Genomic DNA, 12,991 nt, shown 5'->3' on the forward strand with positions numbered 1-12,991 from the left:
CCCGTCCCCTGTTTGGGACCCTGCCCGGGCCCGGCAGGCCGTTCCCCACCGGGAGAAGGGAGGGGTCGGGGGCGCGGTGGCCGTGGGGGCATGTCGCGGTGTGCGTATGGTGCTTAGGGAACAGCTCTGCGGAAAGTTGTCACAATCCAGCACTCGCTGAGAAACTTTTAAAGTATATATTAAAAAATAAAAAGCAAGTTGGCTTCATTTTGGGAAATCAGCATGGCCTGTTTCAGCTTACACCTAAAAAAGTTTTTTTATGGACTAGCACAATTCCACAGCTGTTACTGGAGAAAAAAAAACAAAAACAAACAAAAAAAACCCAAAAACTTAACCCATACAGTTTGTCAGAGTGCACGGTGAAGAATGGTGTTTCCATCCAGTTCCTTCAGTGGAGTTGAATTTGCGTTGACTCGCTTTGTGTTCCGGCTGTCAGAGCCTGGCTGGGGGGGGACAGGCCCGTGGGCAATGGCACACAGCCGGGAGGAGCAGCTCATACCCCAGAGGCTGCGCTGCCATTCAGCAAGGCCTGGACAAGAACCTCATGAAGTTCCACAAAGGCCAGTGTAAAGTCCTGCACCTGGGGAGGGACAGCCCCATGCACCAGCAAGGCCAGGTGTTGACCTGCTGGGAGGCAGCTCTGCTGAGAAGGACCTGGGAGTCCCGGTGGACAGCAAGTTGCCCATGGGCCAGCAGTGTGCCTGTGTGGCCACAAAGGCCCATGGGACCCTGTGGAACATTGGGAGGTGCATGGCCAGCAGGCCTAGGGAGGTGGTCCTGCCCCTCTGCTCTGTCCTGGTGAGGCCACATCCGGAGTGCTGGGTCCAGTTCTGGGCTCCCCAGTTCAAGAGGGCCAGGGAACTGCTGGAGAGGGTCCAGTGGAGGGCTGCAAAGACAATGAGGGGACTGGAGCATCTTCCTTGTGAGGGGAGGCTGAGGGAGCTGGGCCTGGGTACCCTGGAGAAGGGAAGGCCGAGAGGCGATCTGTCACAGCACTATAAAAACTAGCCGGCTGCAACAAGGCTTTTACCACCCCATGCCAGGTTAACTTCAATGAGTAATTCCCACACCTTTGCCCCAGCACAGCCACCAGTCCCCCACAAGGTTTCAAAAGTTCACCTACTGCCTTTGCTGTTTCTTCATCTTCTTAGGCCAGATCCACCCTATTTCTTGCCCCATCCAGGATGCTTGCTCCCCTCCCTCTGCTTTTTCCAGGTCTCTCTTCCTCCAGTGTTCCTCTTCCATACCCCTTAGAGGTATTTAACTACTTAGCAGAAACCAGCCACAGCTGCACCTTATCCACGTCAGCCCCTGAAGCAAGCCCACAGCTGTACATTATCAATGTTAATTAACCCAGCTTTGTTGCTCTACAATTCCTCTAATTCATCTTTTTTTCTTTTTTCTTTTTTCTTTTTTTCTTTTTTCTTTTCCTTCTTATTTCATACCTTATGTATTTAACAATTATCACAACTTTTTCACAAATAAAATTTTCATACAGTCCAACTTGTCCCTGAACTCTTTTCTTTTTTTTCTTAACAAGGATCTCATCAATGTCTACAAATATCTTAAGGGCAAGTGTCAAGAGGATGAGGCCGGGCAGTTTTCAGTAGTGCCAAGCAACAGGACAAGGGGCAGTGGGCACAAACTGCAACAAGAGAAGTTCCATCTGGATACGAGGAAGGACTTCTTTACTTGGAGGGTGACAGAGCCCTGGGACAGGCTTCCCAGAGAGGTTATGGAGTCTCTATCTCTGTAGACATTTAAAACCTACCTGGACACGACTCTCTGCAACCTGCTGTAGAGCAGGGGGTTGGACTAGATGATCTCCAGGGATTCCTTCCAACCCTAACCAATCTGTGATTCTGTAATCAAACTCAAGTCAATGAGCTTGACTGTAACAAAGGTTATGAAATTATATAGCAGATTATGTGATGACTCTACATCAGGATAGATTATCTGATGACTCTTTCTGAACAGAAAATCCCCATAGCTCCACACTAATCAAGACTACATTGCAAGTGCAATGCTAATAAAAGAAGAAAATCAATCATATCTTAAGGTCTAGCTTCTGCAGAAAGATGAAAAAAGGACTGACAAATGGTCTAAGTCTTCATCTAGTGCTAATGGGACTGGTAATTTACACAAGCTAAGAATCTAGGATTACACCCAATGTGATTTATTAAATGCCATAGCTACTTGTAGACCTTACGAGTATTCATTTGCTAATGCATAGCTACTCAAAGATATGATTCATTTGGAGATATTCACTGGAAAACAGTAGATACAATTTTAGCTCTGTTGGCAACAGCACAAGCAGCTGACAGACTTCCACGCCAGGAGCTTTCTGCCCAATATATTCAACTGGTCAGGCAAGGGTATGTCAAAGGCTACATGAACGGACATGCCAGCACGAGTAATGGCAGTGGGGAGGGTGTGTGAGGAGATTGGTAAGAAATCAGGATGACAGAGAAGCATGAGAACATAATGAAAGAAAAGAGAAGGAAAGGAAAGGATGAGGGCTAGGGAGCCTCCAGAGACCGATTAGATGAAAAGTGCTCATGTGATAGGACCTGTGGCAAAGCTTCTAAGGAATGAAAGATTTACCAGGCTTAAAAAATTGGAAACTGGAACCTTGTTTTTCATTCTGCTTTTTCAAAAGTTGAGCATTGATGGTTTGGAAAAGACAACAACTATGCATAGTGGTCTCTTCTCCCAGGTAACAAGCGATAGGACAAGAGGAAATGGCCTCAAGTTGCACCAAGGGAGGTTTACATTGGGTATTAGGAAAAATGGCTACACTGAAAGGGTGGTTAAGCACTGGAACAGGCTGCCCAGGGGGTTGGGTCACCATCCCTGGAGGTATTTGAAAGACATGTAGATAACACATAATTAGGGACATGGTTTAGTGGTAGACTTGGCCGTGCCAGGTTAACAGCTGGAATCAATGATCTTAAAAGTTTTTTCCAACCTCAATGATCCTATGATTCTATGTAGCTATCCAAGATAAAATATATCTATTGCAATGCATAAAGAAGCTACTAGACAAGACAGTACCTGTAAGCATTATCCTCAGCCAGATGCAATCATAAAAAAAAAAATAATAATACTAAAAAGGAATTATCTTAACTTGAAACCTATTAATAATTCAGAAGGCTAATAAAGCAGCATGCCATTTCTGAGAATATGCATGAAGGTCTGTAGGAGTAAATCAAGAAAGATTTCTTCTGCAGTTACAATGTTTGGCTGACTGCCCAGGCAGCAAAATAGTTTCTGCAAGGGACAAAGAACTAGGAAAGAAATCCCTAGTTCCAGAAAACATGATAGAGATGAAGCTAAAAAACCAAGGAGGTAACTAGACAGAAAGTAAACAGCTCTTTGCTGATGGAGCCAGCATGCAGGTGCCACAGCTGAGAAAACTTCCACTCATTTAATCTACTTTTTCCCCTAAAGAAACATATAGCAAATTTAGCCCCCTAAAAGATAGTAGACTTTTCCCCCTTCTCTTCTCTGGAGGAAAAGTTAAGACCTGGCTGCTGTTAGATCTGACAAACACAGTGGGTGACATTTTTCTGCCTGTAAAATAACTTGCTCTCTCTGCAAGCAACAAAGCTGTGCAGGGGGCACGCAGCAGGTGCAGGAAAGATGGTGGAAGGAAGGACTTGGCAGGCAGGGCTGGGATTGAACAGGAGCCCCAGAGATCTCCCTGGGGTGCGACCATGCGTGTGTGTGGCACACATCCACATGTACAGGAGTGCCTCCTGCTGCGTCCCAGCTTCCCACCCTCACCCAGGGACGTACGGCCCGTGGTGTCCCTGATGACAAAGGCTGTCTTCCTTGCACTCCTCCTTTTCACCATCCTGCTCATCCTTCATGTGATCCTCTGTTCCATTTGTAGGGATAGAGACAACAACAACTGTGGGTGCAGGTGAGCGGTGCTGGGAGGCTGGAGCCAGTGCCCAGCCCAGAGCGGACAGGTACTGGGTGCCAGGGTGTGTGTGTTTGTGTGCAGGTGTGTGCACACCCCCAGGGAAATCGCTGTCTCACGCTGCCTGCATTTGCAGCTGGTAACCCGTAGTAAGTGGTGTTTCTACTCAGAGCCAAATGAGTTTTGTTTCCTTCTGCCTGACTGGGGAGTTTCTTTAAGTGGCTTTTAGCTTGCTCAGATGGTCATTTTTGGTTTTGGTTTTTTTTGTTGTTTTTTTTTTTAAAGACATTTTATTTGCATCTGGGAAGTTTTATACAGTGTGCTAACTTTTGTTTGCAGGACTGCTGTGGGATTTCAGACCCAGGAGAGACAGTACAAAGCAATTTGAGATGTGGCTAGTGCAGGATACATGCTTTTTTTGGTTCTGCCTCGTAAAATGAAAACCAAAATGATGTGGTATGCAGACAGAAGGCTCTGATGTCACCTCCATCCAGCAGTTCACCTTCAGGTAAATCTCACAGCATAGAAATGAAAATTATTTATTTTCCTCATCTCAGCAGTTAATCCACATGTTCCTTCACAATGCGATCCAAAAGTTTATAGTGCTGCAAGAAAACAGCTGATATTTTATAGTAAAAGCTCTATATTAGAGTCAGTAATGAGAAAATAACAGCAACACCTTTGACCCCTAGATAAGTTAAACAACCTGCCTTTTGATTCTAACAATTCCTTTGAGATTTAGGATCATATGCTTGCCCTTTTTCTGTCTCATAGGAGATACGATATTAAAAGAGAGAGATTTTTGTCGTAATTGTTATATCCTAATTTTTTACCCCTTAAATTGGATGCTGAAGCTGTGACTTTCATGTAACCTGAAACCGTTACTATGTCATTAGCCATGACTAAATTCCAATTAAATTTGTGGTTAAGCTCAGGTGACATACTTTTGTACTGTTACCTCAGGAAAGCTAGGGCTAAATTTTTGGCTTGAAGTCAAGTAACTGGCAATGGGGATATTTAGGAGCTTTCTTAGACCTTTTGGTGGTCTCAGGTTTCTTGATTGCTATGGCTAGATACTACACTTGTGAGGGTGATGTTGAGGAGAGCTGGGCAGTAAAGAAAAACCAAGGTGTTGTCTGAACTTAAAGATTTATAATATTTCTCCATTTACATTTTATGGTGATTTAAGAGTGGGAGGAGGAATATGGGGAGGGGATGAAAGAAGGAACAAGTCATCTGATTTCTGTTAAGACTTCCTGTCTTCTGCTGGCTGAGGCTTGAACACTAGGGACTGAACTGAATCCCCTGAGATAGTTTATGTTGGAGGCCAAACAGACATTTCGTTTTCATTCCATATATCTCGTTCCTCAAATTAGTTCAAAGTCATATAGAGTGTCTATTTTATAGTCACTGCCATTACTGCTTTCATAGACCATCTACTTGTATTCTTATTCTGCTTGAAAAACATAAACCAGGAGGTTCCCTGTCCTTGACTGGCCAGAGTTAAGTGAAGGAAACAAAACTTGAATCATCCTTCTAATTTGTCAAGCTTGCTTTTCTGTTGACGGTCAGCCTTGACTCCTAACATACCTTATAATTCATGTGTCCTGTTTGCTTTACAGACTTCTCAAAGTGTCACTGTTAGATGACTGGAAAATGGTAACATTTAAAGGGAGGACAGCAGTTTGGTAATAATTGACTTGTGTGTCTGACAACATAGCCATGAACTGTTTCTAAGATCATCTTTCATGGTCTATGACAAAACATCAAATTGCTTACAAAAACAAATCTCCAGGTTTGAAAATCCCCATGTAAATTTCTGTTGATTTTACTGTAGGCCTTACCCTTAACATTTATTCACAGAATAAACAAAGTTTGACCGGTAATTCACAAAGAAGAGATTGGCCAATAAATATAAAATCTTTAGACCAGCCTGTAATTTTGCACAGTCAAAAGCAGAAATGATCTAGTATCTACACAGATGTTACTGTCATTGGCATTACACACAGATGCTTAGTTTTGAAATTAGGATCTTCAGTTTCAATCAAGATTTCAATAATTTCTGCAAGAATATTGTATCGTGTCCTCTTTGGGAAGTTAGTTTAAGGACAAAGGCTTTAAATCATTATATATGCATCTCCCTGTTGGATGTTGTGCCCCTAAATTAGTATTCTTCAGCCTGAAAACCATTTGTAGAGGAGGAGGAGGAGTTCAGCAAGTTGCTGTTTATATTAATGTCAGCTAGGACTGTAATGTGAAACAAATTATCCTACTAAAATACTATGAATTTCATAAGCTGTCCTGCCAGTGGGATGCTAGAAAATGCATTGTTGTGCGGCTGTTTGACCAGAGCAGGATTTAACACAATGTTTTGACATCACCTGCAAAAGATGTGTCTGGTTTAATTATGTATGCTTTACTTTTCCATCTTAAACTGTTCAGCTAGTTTTACTCATTACTTGTCTTCCTGTTGAGCGGAAGCTCATTTAAAAATGTCATGTTCCATGCCCCTTTCTTATGTAATATTTTCCCTGCCTCGCCACAGCTTCAAAGTTATCCATTTTTTATGATAATATATTGCCTGAGCTTTCTGCCACTCCTTTCCCTTCCACTGTGTTTAGGACCTGTTGAAATAAAGCTGGAAAAGAAGGCATTGGACTACTGCTATATAAATAAATCCCATCTATTTCCTAATAAAGGTGATTTGTCAGGGTTGATGCTTTCCTTCAAGGCCTTCTTCATTTCGTTAGGCCTTGATGGTGGATCAGATCACACATGTTGTCCTGGCAAAATTAATATACTGTTCTATTCTTAAAACCCAAGAATAATATCCAGCACAAAACATGACTTTTATTTGCAGTTGTTTAACTTGCAAGTCTGTTGTGCTATCAGGCTACTTGGAGCAGCTGAACTCATAACCATTTAAGTAAGTCCCATAAATTTCTCAGTGGAGATATAATTCTGAGAAAAGAAGGAAGTGACCACTTCAGGAAGACACCAGCTGAGGGATACTGAGCTACAAGAGACAAAGGCTGTTTAAGAGAACTCCAACCAAAGAGAAAAGTGAGTAAATTTTATTTTTGCTGTCATATGCACAGGGAGATGTTAGAGATGCTATCAACCTTAAAAAGGTAAGAACAGCCTGCAAGTCTCCTAGGCCTTCCTCTCCTACCAGATCAGTGCTGTGGGTGCCATAGCTGATCTATCTCCCAGTGTCAAGAGTGTTTAGAATTATGGATGATTTCAGCGACTTCTTGATTGTCATTGAAGCAGCATGGTTTTCTTTTCTTGTGTTTCTGACTTTTGGCATAAGTCCTGTGCCAAAAATTTGTCAGGTCTCTACATCAACGGAGATTTCAGTACATAGTCACCAACAAACCAGCTCCACAGTGGCTTTGGGCTTTGTTGTGATTGAACTGGGAGCCCAATATGGCTTTTACAAAAATCAGTGGTGGCGGTATCCTTATTGACTCAAATGAAGTCAAAGTAAGGTCTTTATGTATTAACTGGAGGACACACATCAACCTGACACAGGTTTAGATTTCTGTCGTTTGACCAATGTGCTGTATTCATCAAGTATTTCAGGTAACGTTTTCTTCATTAATTAAAAGTAAACAGATCCAGGAACTATTAAGACTTGATTTTTGCTTCTTTTAATGGCTTTTTCAAATACTGTCACTATGTGACTTCTTCATTGATATTCCTGTCACATCCCTTGGAGAGTTTTGGGGTTTTAATTGCTATTGAACTTTGTCTGTTCAAGTCACCATAGTGCTGATTTTCATATTTTCTTTCAGCTCACACTTTGTTCTTGTTTAATTGCCAAAAGTAATATCCATCAAATTCTAAACACACCTAACCAAAATGCAGATTTTTCGCCCTGCGGTAGTTTATTCTGGCTTTAGAATTTACCAAATAGGGTTTTTTTAAACAGCAAAGCATCACATTTCTTTGCTATTATAATTTTTTTTCATGTTTATCATTACCAAAAGATGTATCTGCAGCAGAAATGTCCTTATATTAATAGAAGAGATAACATTTAATCTGAAGTATTTTTTAATAAGGTAATGTTTAAGTTTACAGTTGGGGGAAAAATGCATAAGTAGTTTATAAAATAGAAATGCAGCATGTCTTTGGTTTACCTTTAAATGTTGCATTTAATTTTAATACAGTAAACTAAGACTGGTTGTACAGGTACAATATTTGATATAAAATTCCCGTGGTTTTGCTATAAAATTCATTATGTGGTTGACTAATACCATCACCTTACTCCAACACAAAGTAATTTAATTCTATAATTTTTGTTCTTATAATTGAAGAATATAGAGGTGTTTAACATGAAGTTTCTAAGTAATTTAAAAATTGTAGTACAATTCTGCTTGTGTTTTCTCTAAATTTGCTATGATTTTTGTAAACTTCCACTCCACCTCTACTTGATCAGTCCTGCATGTTATGAAGGGAAAGCAATTTGAGCTTTATCTTGACCTGATAATTCATGTGAAGAGACTGACTTGTGGACTCTAATGAAAATTAGAAGCTCTTGTCTTCACTAAACATTTGTATTTTAACTAAGGAAATTGCACTGGGAATGGAACTTTTCACCAAGAAGGACAGAGTCTGTGAGTTAGAGGAACTGATTGTGCCTATCATATTATGCCTAGGGAAATTGATGGGAGCTCTGCATGCAACACGGAGCTTCCAACTATTTATGTTCCTCCTTCTTTAAGTAAAGACACCTAGTAACTTTACCTAAAGCATTATTCAGATTAAGAACATTAGTGCTGACACAAGTCAGGTGTTCCAAGAATCTCAAGGATCTGTGTGTCGAGATACCACTGACTTCAAACAAGATTTCTGTCCATGACTCCTCGGGATTTCTTTCAGAAGTCAAGCCAGATAGCACAATATAAGTGCTTAAATGCCACCAAATCGAAGAACAGTTTGTGGATTTTGTGTACAAGAGGCGAGTTCAGTTCAACATGCCTTGCAGCCATGTAATTATTTGCAACAGTATAGTATATGGGTTAAAATACTGGCACTCTGATGTTGTAACGCTGTGCAACATATACTTTAGCCAGTGATGCAGGACAATGATACACCAGGCTTTATCTTATCAGTAATTGGATATAACACCACTCCTTCTGCACTGTATTCAAGGAAAAGGATCAGATTAAATGTCAGTGTGATTCTGGCAAATTTACATGGCTTTTGCAGAGATAAAACACCAACCAGCTGCTTGCTGCATTTTATTCTTTGACAAAGACCTACTAATATCTTGCCAAATTGAAAAGACACACAAAGATATCTAAAAATCATACAACTCACTTAAGTCTATGATGTTTCAGCCTTGAAGCAAGAAACCAATTGTTAACAAAATTGGATGGGAGACAGGGAATGAAAGTGAACAAGATCAATGAGATGAGCTTTTTATTTTTTTACCTTGGTTTCAGGTCTGAGATCTAGCAACATGGCATTTTTTAGTTGGTTTGCATGGCAAGGCTTTGGTAGCAGGGGACTACAGGGGCAGCTTCTGTGAGAAGGTGCCAGAAGCTTCCCCCATGTCGGACAGAGCCAGTGCCAGCCAGAGGGACCTGTCGCTGGCCACCACCAAACCCATCAGCGACAGCGGTAGCGCCTCTGGGATAATATATTGAGAAGGGAAAAGAAAAAACAAATCTGCACAAGCAGAAGAGAGTGAGACTGTGTGAGAACAACATCCCTGCAGCCCCCCAGTCCAGGGCAGAGCATGAGGAACTGCAGCCCATGGGCAGGACCCACGCTGGAGAAGCTCGTGGAGAGCTGTCTCCCGTGGGAGGGACCCCACGCTGGAGCAGGGGAAGAGTGTGAGGAGGAAGGAGCAACACACGATGTGTGATGAACTGACCACAACCCCCGTTCCCCATCCCCCTGTGCCACTCAGGGGGAGGACAGAGAGAAATTGGGAATTAAGTTAATCCTGGGAAGAAGGGAGGGGTGAGGGGATGGTGCTTTTAAGTTTTATTTTAGATCTCATTATCCTACTCTGATTTGAATGGTAATAAATTAATTTCCCCAAGTCAAGTCTGTTTTCCTGTGATGATAATTGGTGACTGATCTCCTGGTCCTTACCTTGACCCATGAGCCTTTTGTTATGTTCTCTCCCCTGCCCGGTTGAGGAGGGGAGTGATAGAGCAGCTTTGGTGGGCACCTGGCATCCAGCCAGAACCATCTAGGTTTTTCAGAACCATCTAGGAGCTGTCCAAATTAGATACTACATTAAAATCAGAAAGCTCTAGCTCAACAGTCCAAAGAAGACTGTTGGATTATCAAGTCCAAGCTCACAAAGAATGTCTAAGAGGACAGCATGAGGTAATTTATCTTCCCTGGGCTTTCAGTTTTACATAAGTCTATCAGGCATTTGGTTTTTAACTGGGATGGTAGTGAACATGCGTATATCTTACAAGAAAAAAAAAAGCATTGGTATTCTCACACAGCCAAGCTGTTGCAAAGCAATCTTCAATGGCATGATCAGATGCTGGTTTTTCCCTGCAGGATTCCTGCAGTAAGTTGGGGTTGTCTAGTGAAGCATCACTTTGTGTATACTTTTGTTGCTGAAGGTGAAAGGTGTCTTGTGAAGGAGTCAAGGAATTTCAGGAAGAGAAAGAATGTTCTTCTTTAAGGCAATTGAATCTTACCCTGTGTCTGTGGGATACAAACCAGGCTTGACTGGCTTGTACCTCTTTCCCCACTTTGTATTCCTTACCCACTGGGTACCTGTGTGTGAGATCCTAGTCCACTCACACCTGCCGTAGTAGTGATGAGGAGCTATGCTCATTCAAACCTGTACTATAGGGATATCTAACAAGAAAAGTTTGGAAAATCAGGTTCTAGATGGAAAAAATAAGTGACCACAATTTGGACCAGAATCTATTTGTCTCCCATTTCTCCCTGTTTCTTAATTCAATCCTTTTATCAAGGGAATGAAATCTTCTTAGTGAAGAAACAAACACTTCTGTGCTCAAAGTATTGAAATAGCATAAGCACTTAGCCTCCAGTTGCCTCCACGCTCCCTGGCCTGCTGGTTTCCAAAGGCAGACGGGAGCATTGCCCATGAGGCAGCACCGCAGAGGGGGTAGCCAGGTTACAACTGTTCCCCTCCTTAGCAGCTTGGTTGGGTGCCTCCCTGGTGATTGCCCAGAGCAACAGAAAATTTTGCTCAGCTGAGGCTGGAGTTTCTGCTGAACATGTGTAAAGGGGTTTCTATTTATTTATTTTTAAAAGAAGGCATATAACATTATCATGTTCATGAAAGTTGACAGCTAGATCAATACTTATTTTTGGTTGCTGATGCTTATAAAGTTGCAATTTATGTTCAGCTTCACCTTTTAAGACCTGCAGGGGCTTTGTCTTTATTTTACTCCCCTGGTTTTCCAGCTCATTTCTGATGGATTTTGGGTTTTCATATTTTGCTGCTCACCACTATCGCTATGGCTACCTTTTCCCAGCAAATCTGTTGTGCAAAGCTTATTGCTGCTAGACCATTTCAAAGCAAAGGTGGCTCATGAGATTCATTTCATGACTTAAAATGGTACATGTGAAATCCCTTACATAAAAAGTGATCAGAGATATTATCTCACTTAAACAAATACATGCTACAACACATTTGTCCCTTTGTTGTTTTCACCTGAACCTTTTGGATCATAGAATACTATTGACAAATTATGGGAAAAAAGGTGTTGGAAAGGGCAGACTAGCTTGAGCTGTTCATCAAACAGCTTCTGCAAAACACCTTTGAGTCTCATTGACTCAAAGGAAAATGATGGCATTCAGAAAGGACTAGTTACCTTGTTGAAGTGTCATGCTTAAAAACGCTGAGTAAATTCAGCATAGGGCCTTTGGCATCCAGTACACCAACAGCTATTATGGTAGGAGGTTGAGGGTGCAGGTAAGGCGGGAATAATCTTTTACTTTTGTTTTCTTTTACACTGACAAAAGAATGAAAGGTAGAATCATTATTTTAGTAACCAGACACAAGCTATTCCATCCTGCAGTCATACTAAGGATAGTACCGATTTCTGAATACTTGATGCGTTGTATCTCAAACTGTTCTGTATTGAATTGGGAAAGTGACTGTTGTGCAGATGTGGTTCTCAAGAGTTTTTCATTTGGTGGACCAGAAAGTCTGCTGCGGATCTTGTTCTGTACTGGGGTCATATCTGGCACTTTGATGGGATGCTTCGGGGGTATAGGCCATTTTCAGCACAAGAAACAGTGTCACTCATGGGTAGCTGTAGATCAGCTTCTATGGTGTTGCAAATTAGAATTTGGATGCTACTGGGACAGTAATGGAACCAGCCTCCTACTGTGTACATGGTAAACTCGGAGCAGTACAAGAAACATCTACAGTGGCTGTGAGAAAAAGGTTTTTTTTAGTTCTGAATCACAGATCTGTTCCCTAAGGTGAACAGTGAAGAAAGGAGATAGCAGAGAAAGGAAGAATTTGATCTTGTCAAAAGTCCTTGTTATTCACTATTACAACTGCTAGTTCTACGTCTCTTGGTCTTACTACTGTTCTTAGTCAAGCATGACAAAAAGTGTCACTTTGTCATACCTTGAGCAATTTTTAATTCTGCCTTGCTTTGCCTAATTACAGATCCCTGCTTATCCTTCACTGTGCTTCCACCTTCATGGCTCTTGCTTTGCATCCCTCACTTTGCATGTATATGGGAGTCAGGATCTGTGCCTTTGCAGGAATCACTCCTCTCGTGCTTTGTAGATAGAATGACACTACAGAAAACATCACCTTAGTCAGAGCAACGTGGTTGTGTACTTTGGTGTCCTTGTCAAATTACTAATTGCAAGGTTTTAGTGTTTGAGATGGAGAGTTGCTTAACAGAAGGTGACCTCCCTGTTAGCTATACCTGAATACTGATGAGCTTATTCACTTCCCCTGTAAGACAGTTGTAGCAAGGGGAATAGAGGATTGGTTAGTTTTCACTATTAACAGTAAACGGGGGTCAGATTATTTCTGGTTTAACAACTGTATTTTGTAACTACACTGAGGATGCCATCCAAAATACTGCCTGT

This window comes from Falco peregrinus, chromosome 13 (genome assembly GCF_023634155.1).
Source record: "Falco peregrinus isolate bFalPer1 chromosome 13, bFalPer1.pri, whole genome shotgun sequence".
NCBI lineage: Eukaryota > Metazoa > Chordata > Aves > Falconiformes > Falconidae > Falco > Falco peregrinus.